The sequence below is a fragment of the Chrysochloris asiatica genome, unplaced genomic scaffold, assembly GCF_000296735.1.
Source record: "Chrysochloris asiatica unplaced genomic scaffold, ChrAsi1.0 scaffold00049, whole genome shotgun sequence".
NCBI classification, from domain to species: domain Eukaryota; kingdom Metazoa; phylum Chordata; class Mammalia; order Afrosoricida; family Chrysochloridae; genus Chrysochloris; species Chrysochloris asiatica.
Window position 1 is genome coordinate 14,188,061 of NW_006408567.1, and position 9,329 is coordinate 14,197,389.

Consider the following 9,329-nt stretch of genomic DNA (forward strand, 5'->3'; position numbering starts at 1 on the left):
CCATCGGACATCAGCAATGATATCTCTCGTTCCACGGCCTCTTCTGAATCCAGCATCATAAGTGTAGTGGTTATGAATTGGGCTGCTAACCTCAAGGTCAGCAGTTCAAAACTATCAGCCATTCCATGGGAGAAAGATGAGGCTTTCTGCTCCCATAAAGATTTACAGTCTTGGAAACCCTGGTAGGGTCATTATGAGTTGCAATTAACTCCATGGTACTTAACAGCAGCAAATCATAATGAAATGGAAATCTACAGCTAGATTCAACAGACAAGAATGATAGGCCATTAAGGATAAAGGAAATATATATTTTAAGTGGAAAAAAACCCACAAAATATTTACAAGCTAATTGCAGTTGGGTAACAAAGAGAAGTTAAAGAACAAACTTCTGATAGCCAACAACAGAGGCAAGAAGGTGACAAAACAATGTCTTTAAATGGCTGAGGAATATTTTCAGACAAAGTAATTGAGAGAGTTCATACTCCTAGATTTACATTAAAAGACAATGAACACATGCTCTTTATGAAGAAAGAAATTGAACCCAGACAAGGTGGTGGGACAAAAACAATAGTGAGCAAAGGTATTTGCAAGCATATTGATATTTCCTAGAAATATCTACTAGGAATATAGTAATAATAATAATGATAATTTTTTAAAACCCTGTTTCCATTGCATTGATTATGCTTGGTAGTGCTCCCATAGGACATAATAGAACTGCTCCTTAGCGTTTCTACGACAGCAAATCTTTATGGAAGCAGACTGTTACATCTTTCTCGTATGCAGTTGCAAGAATCTGAACTGCCAACTTTTTGATTAGTAGCCAACCACTTTAACCACTATGCAAGCAGGTCTTCTTTATAATAACAATATTAACCAACTTTTATTTATTTAAAAACAAGAAAAATTAAAGTATTAGATAAAACACTATGTGGTACCTGGGGACTATGCTAAAGCATTCCAAGATCCTTATATGAGGGGGCTTCAAAAAAATTCATGAAATAAATAGAATTAAAAGATAGTCAAAAATTTTCAGGAACTTTCTGAAGCCCCCTCGTATTTTGAGAAAGAATAGGGATGCAGATAAGGTTGATGTAATTGGTTTCATTGAATTGTACAAGTGAAAAATGTTGAATTGACAAGTGTTATGTTACCTGTATTCCTATAACAATACAAAGGGAAGGGTGACAATTAAAACTAGAAATAAAATGCATGCTTTCAGAAACAAGGAAAGAGGTTATGGGGCAGCAAAGGAAGTTAGGAAATAAAGCTCAGTCAACTAACTACACATAGAGCTTTGGTAGCATAGTGGTTACGAATCAGGCTGCAAACCTCAAGGTCAGCAGTTTGAAACTACCAGCTGTTCCGTGGGAGAAAGATGAGGCTTTCTGCTCCCGTAAAGATTTAGAGCCTCAGAAACCTTGTACAGGGTCACTATGAGTCAGAACCAACTCCACGGCACATAACAACAACAACAACTAACTACATACACACACACACACACACACTCATGAGGGGGTGGCAAAAAGTTTTTAGAAAAATTACACTATATTTTAGGTTCATTTTTCCTAAACGTTTTGAAACTCCCTCTAAAATCAAACATTAATATATTTAGTAAAAATCTACTAATGCCAAATGTTAAGAGAAACAACATAAAAATGGTTAAGAAGGCAGGCTTTGGGGCCAGATTTTTACGTATTCCATTACAGCTTTACTCACGAACTATGTGGTCTTGAGTAAAGTAATATGAACTTTATGTGTATTAATTTCCTCATTTATTAAATGGACTTCTATTTTGAGCTGCTTTTAAAATTAAATAATACAAATAAATTGCTTAGAAAATACCAACTTGTCATTTATTGACATGGTTAGGTTCCAAAGACCAGGTTGTGTGTAAAAATCAGCATTACTCGAAAGAGTAAACAGAGGTCTTGATCTGATCTGTGAATGAATACCAAGGTGGGAACAGAACAAACACATTTACTCTTCTACCATAAACTTCTACTAGAATCAGGAGGAGGAATGTAGGGTAACAGAGCCACCATTTAAAGTACAGTTGACAGGTTGTGCCAGCCCAGATCTGATGGTGGTAGCTCATTCATATTCTGTAAATGTAGACACTCACCCTACCCTAGCCTTGCTGAGTACAGGCCTACCTTGGAGACAGTGTGGAATTGGTTTCAGACCACTGCGATAAAGTAAATATCGCAATAAGCGGATCACATGAAACTTTAGGTTTCTCAGAATGTATGAAAGTTATGTTTTGAGTTATGGTGTTGTAGGAGAATATTGAAAGTGCCATGGGCTGCCAAAAGAACCAATAGATCTGTTTTGGAAGAAGTGCAGCTAGAGTGCTCCTTAGAGGCCAAGAGGGACAAATTTTGTCTCTCATACTTCAGACATATTGTCAGGACAGACCAGTCACTGGAGAGGGATATCATGTTTGGTAAGGTGGAAGGTCAGAGAAAAAGAGGAAGACCCCTAGCAAGATGGGTTGGCCAAGTGGCAGCATCAATGGCCTCTAGTGTGGCAACAACAGTGATTTTGGACCAGTATTGGGCAAAGTCTCGTTCTGCTGTGCATAAGGTCACTACGCGTCGGTATCGACTCAATGGGACCTAACAACAACAACTAAAAACCAGGTTGTTAGTTCAAACCCAGCAGTTGCTCTTTAGAAGCACTATACAGGGTCATTATGAGTCAGAATTGACCCAATAGCACTTAACAACAGCAACAGTGATCTATTAAGTGTGCAATGTTGTTGTTATTGTTAGGTACCATACAGTCAGTTCTGACCCATAATGACTACACACAACAGAAAGAAATACCTCCTGGTACTTGTCACCCTCACAACTGCTGGTACACTTGAGCCCATTGCTGCTGCATTTTGACAATCCTTCTCATGTTTTTTTTTTTTTTTTTTTTTTTTTTTGATGACCCTCTACCAAAAAGCATTAAGGAGCTCTGGTAGCATAATACAAGGTCAGCAGGTCGAAACTACCAGCTGTTCCACGGGAGAAAGATGAGGTTTTCAGCTCCTGTAAAGATTTACAGCCTTGGAAACCCTGTACAGGGTCGCTATGAGTCGGAACAGACTCCACAGCACTCAACAACAACAACAATGAAAAAGCATTAAGAAAAAGTTTGAAAATTTGAGAATTGCCAATATGTGACACAGAGACACAAAGCAAGCTCACTGTTGTTGTTGTTGGTTGGTGCCATTGAGTCCATTTCAATTCATAGCAAGCCTGTGCACAACACAGCAAAACACTGCCTGGTCCTGTGCTATCCTCACAATTGTTGTTGGGCTTGAGCCCATTGTTGTTGTCACTGTGTCAACCCATCTCATAGTGCTCTTCCTCTTTTGTTGCTGAGCCGCCACTTTCCCAAACATAATGTCCTCTTCTCCAGGGACTGGTCCCTCCTGATAATATGTCTGAAGTATGAGGAAAAAAAACGTGGGTATTTTGGCTATAAAGGAGCATTCTGGCAGTACTTTTTCTAACACAGATTTGTTTTTCTGGTAGTCCATGGTACTTTCAATATTCTTCTCTAACACCGTAATTTACATGAATTAACTCAAGCTGTTGGAACAATGGTGTTGATAAACTTCCCTGGGTTAGCGTTGCCACCAACCTTCAATTTCTAAAACAACACAGTATCTGTGACGTTCAGTAAAGCAACGCAAGATAAACTGTGGTATGCTACTATGCACACTTTTTCCATTGTCAATAAAACAGAAGAGTGAATCATTATGAAGTGGCACTTAGCAGTTCCAAATTCAATACTGTTCCTATGCTCCAAGAGACACAGGAAGGTAGCTTTAGCTAAGATGTTTGATCCAGATTTAATTATGACTTTACCATTTACTTGCCATGTTATCACCTAGCCTCTCAGAGTTCCAGCTTCATTATTGTACAAAGAAATAAACTGTGGAATAAAAGCCATCTAAATGAATTTGGGGTATAATGGCAAAATAGTTGCACTTGATGTCTTGAGTTCAAATCCCAGCTATGCCACTTAAGTAACTGTGCTGACTTAGGACACAGAATCTTAATGAATTTCAGTATCTACATCTGTAAATGGAATGAATCACCTCTCCTTTCAGGGATTTTGAACAAAATTGTCATCAAGTCAATTTTGACTCACAATGACCCAGTGCATGTCAGGAGAAAACTGTGCTCCAAAGGACTTTCAATTCCTGATGTTTCATAAACAGATCACCAGGTCTGTCTTCCAGGGCACCTCTGGGTAGACTGAAAACATCAAACTTTCAGTTAGCAGCCCAGCATGCTAAATAATCACTTACATCACTCAGGGACATTTCAGAGATTATGAAGAAACTCAAATAACATCATTATTTGTTACAAAACTCTATTCACTGTTACAGGATTTTCTATTCTGTTTACAAATGAATTCTTTGATGTCTATTATCCTGCAATGCTATGTAGCACAGCTTGAAATACCTTCAAATGTGGAGATGATTTAATATGACCCTAGAGCTCCCATTATAAAATTTACATGACTCTATTTCTTGATTATTCACATAATAAATCCTGGAATTAGTCACTAGTCTATGAAGACAAACTATTAAAGCAATAGAATTCTTAATTAATTTAGTGCAGAGTTTATCAGTTCTGTGTACACAGCTCGCACGGAGCCCACTACATCACCCAAGTGTGAGGTTGGATAAAGTCAGCTCCCATGGAATAAACCTTATCTCTTGCCCTGCAGTTTCCAGAAACAATTCCTTCTAAGTTGGAGATTTGTTATCTGCGGGCCCCTTAGTAATGCATTTCCTGGAATGGGTCATGAGTAGTTGAGTCAAAGCTTCTACACAATTAGTTCAGTTGTAATAGAAGAGGACCGGGTGTGCTACCCTAAGACTCACAAGTCCCTGAATGCATTTGTCGAAAGAAACGTCTTCAAATATTCAGAAAGAAACAGCAAACCTTATCACTAAAAGAGCAATTTATAAAACCTTCCCTGTGTTTAAAAACCCACGGAACCAGCAGTGTTATACATAGTTTGTAAATGAAGAAAAGAAGTCATTCACATAACAACCATTTTCATATAACTTTTTAAATTGTGCATGATTTCTTCCAATTTCAGTTCAATATGCAAATCTAATTTTACATTGTTAATTTAGAATGAAATATACTTTTAAAAGCTTTTACATATTCTCATATGCTATTTTAGTGAGAAAACATGATGATATCCTACCACTCTCTTATTGCAATCCATTTGGGGTGTTGGGGATACCTCAATCCATCTATTCTAAACACTAGAGCAAATTGGCATGTGTAAAAACACTTATGCCTGATCCTTTAACCTATCCCCTTCTCTTCTACTTTCCTTAACCTCCCATACCAGAAGTATTTTTTGCAGAAAAATATTAGGCTGGGATTTGTAAGGGAAGGGTGTTACCCATCACTGGTTTTTCCAGGAAAAAACAAAAGGCATATTATACTGTATTCATTTCTCCATCTGTCCTCTCTGACCCTCTCCCAGCCCCCATCCCAGCCTCTCCCTGACCCTCATGCTACTCAGATGACTTCATCTCCCTCTTTACCAAAAACTAGAGGGCATCAGGGACAAGTCCCTGGTCTGCTTTATGCTCCAGCTGTAAGCTGATGGGAATCACCCTTCCCTCCCTACTCTTCCACAAGACATTCTGTTTTAGTAGATAATGCCTTCATCTGGGTCTTTGGTTTTTCATTCCTCCGATCTCCTTAGGGCCTTTGCCCAACAACTGCTCCCTTTTGTCTTATATTTCCATTCTTTGTGTGATGCTTTTACTGCACCTTTATCATCAGTTTATAAACAGCTTTGGTCTTCTCCACATTCTTTGACATTCAATCATACATATTATCGATGTAGTATTGTGTGTGTTTACATACACACACCCTGGCTAGACAATGGTTCAGCACTTGGCTGCTAAAACTAAAAGGTTCAAACCTACTAGAAGTTCCAAGGGAGAAAAGACCATGTGATATGCATCTTTAAAGATAACAGTCTAGAAAACCGTATGAGACAATTTTACTCTGTCCTATTGGATTGCTAGGAATCAGAATTGACTCAAGACACAGAACAACAATAATACCACACTCAGTCATCGGTGTCTTCCATATTTACAAAACTTTCTTCATGCCTTGACTTTCTCCCTAGCATTCCATGGGGTGACTCTCTAAAGGACCACTGTAACATTGTTCTTGCCAAGGTTCAGGAACAATTTTCTTGTTTCATTTGCCCTGGAACCTCTGGGCTATCGTCTGCCCACTATTTAGCAGCTCTTGCTCTTGAACGTTTCTTCTCTTTTGGTTTCCTGAACTCAGAATTTTCCACTGTGTCTTCTTTCTTTCTGTCCACTGATTTTCAATTTATTTTGCTCACATGTTTTCCTGTTCCTATTTCTAAAGTGTTCAAGGTCTTTGTTTGGCATAAACATAGAGTCTTGGCATGGCACTGTGGGTTAATGAACTGGACTGCAAAGTTAGATTGAACCTCAAGGTCATCAGTTCAAGCTCACCAGCAGCTCCTCTGAAACCCTATACAGGGTCACTATGGATCAGAATCAACTCAACGGTACTTAAGAACAACATATACAGCTCTGGTAGCATAGTGGTTACGAGTCAGGGTACTAACCTCATCAGAAATTCTAAACTACCAGTCATTCCACAGGAGAAAGATGAAGCATTCTACTCCCATAAAGATTTATACCCTCAGAAACCCTATGCAGGGTCACTTGAGTCGGAACCAACTCCATTGCACACCATCACCTTATTTATATATGTAATTATTTTCCTTGCAAATGATATACAAATTCTTGGCTTCAACTATTGCTTCCTCTTGGATCATTCTTAATTTATTTATTAAAGTTTTTATTGTGAATTGAGTGATAATTTACCATGGGAGAACATCAGTTTTACACTCATCCAGTCATATTTGTTTCATTGCAATGATTACAATCCCCTGCATGCTTCATCATTCAATAATATTTGCTTCTATTCCCTCTGGCTTTTTGTTTGTTTTTTTGATGTGCACCAAACCACTCAGGAATACACAATCATTCAAATAGCCAAAGGGCACACCCTGCAAGCCTGACTCCCAGTCTGCCAGCACACATCCCCTCCCCCTCCATGAGTCTAGAGTCCTTAGCTGCTCCATCTCTCCATGTCGTCATCTCTACCTCCCTCTCTGGCATTGCCGCCTCTCTGGGTAGGGTCACACTCCATTCCCACTTTCTCCCTTGATAGTCCCAGGTTCCTCCGCTCTGGGACTGTAAGATTGACCACTCACTCCTTTATGTTACAAAACTTCTACATTTACAGTTGCGATAATCACAATTATTCATGATAACAATTACTCACTATTGAACCCTCAGAGTCTTATCCCCATCTCCTTTCACCAGACTTGTCTAGATAGGATGAAAACCACTCAGTGGGGATTCTACCTTCCTCTGCACACTCTGAATCTAAACTCCTTCTTGAAAACTTGTAAGCCAGTCACTTCATGCCTTTACAGTCCCCCATTTTAGGTAGCCAATGTCTAAGTTGCCCATCCCTACCAACCCTGTGTACAGAGGGAATGGGAATGATACTTGCTGTTAAGATTCTTTCCTCCTTGGTTGATATTTTAAGCTACTATATCCATAAGTATAGGTCAAGTCCATCAGATTGTAGCAATTTATACATTTTCCCCCCTCTAGTCGGGTTCTGAACATCCAGCCATTGAAGCTAGGTCCAGTGGGCACTATCTGCAAATTTGGGTGCCCTTGGGCATATCCCCTTACTTCATATCAACTGGATGCTTCACTCTTAGCTCTAGCCCTCCAAGGCCATGTCCTTGTCCATGGGCTCAGGAGTCCTCAGGTCTCATCATACTTTGGGCCAATCAGCTCTCACCATACTCCAGGTCGACGGGGGTCTATGTAATGTGATCAGATTCAGCCCACCTCTTCAATTGCTGCTTTCCCACACTTCCACTCACCATTAGACCAATGTAGTCACCAGAAAATTTACACACATGCTTGTGTATTCCCTTTGAGCTTCAGTCTTGGGAGGGGGTTTGTCCTGAAGGGACTTGGTTGCTTGCCTTGATGGCTCCCCAACAAACAACTTGCTTGTTCTTGTAGTAGACAATCAGAGTGCAGTTTTTGGTTTTGGTTTTCCCTGCTGATATTTCTTTCAAGAAGTATCTTCTATTCCTCTAGCTGCTCCAGGCTGGTCTGCTTGTCTTTTCAAGTGGGAATTTCCCATCTCAGAAGGTTCTGGATGGGGATCAGGATTCCACATAAAGTCTTTGCAAAAAGCCTCTTTCATTGGGCAAGTTCTAGCACCCTTTTAGGAATTCTAGTCAGTTACAGGCTAAAGGTCGGCTTACAAGTTTTCTATAATCATGTTTCAGGATATTCCTTACTATCCCCCTTAAGTGACTATTTTTAAAGAGTAGGCAAGGGAAACAAATATTCATAAGACAGTCAAGCATCTTAACATTATTTTTCTTCTTCTACCCATTCAGACTATGCCTTAATCCCTGTATCACAGAGCCCTTTTGTTTCAATGTTAAACATGCATCGCTATTTACCTCTGTCCCATTCAGCCCATGCAAGCTTGCCTAAGTGTTCTCCTAGCTACATTCTTGTTCTTCTGTCTCCATCCCCCTTGTGTATTGCCCACCCTAACACCCAAAATGTGATGTGTCTATTCCTAACCCTGTACTCTACCATCCCCTCACTCCCCCTTACCTCTATCCCCATGATAACCAACAAAGAATTTTACCTTTTTTCATTTTTCTTCCTTTTAGTATGGGTATCTTTTCTTAAGCTTTTACAATAATGATCTTATGCAATATTTGTCCTTTAGTGACTGACTAATTTCACTTAGCATAATGTCCTCAAGGTTCATCCATGTTATGTGGTGGCTTACAGTTTCCTTGTTTTTCTTCAAGGTAGCATAATATTTCATTGTGTGTATATATCACAGTTTGCTTATCCATTCTTCCATTGATGGGCATTTAGGCTGTTTCCATCTTTTTGCTATTGTAAATAGTGCTGCTATGAACATCGGTGTCCATATATCTACTCATGTTATAGCTCATATTTCTTGTGGAAATATACTAAGTAGAGGAATTTCTGGATCATAAGGTATTTCTATTTCCAACTTTCTGAGGAAGCACCATCACCATACTGTTTTCCAGAGTGTTTGGACCATTCTGTAGTCCCACCAGCAATATAGGAGGGTTCCAGTCTCTCCACAGCTTCACTAGCATTTATTGTCCACCATTTTTTTGAACTTCACTGTCATTGAGATGGTATCTTTTTTTTTTTTTTT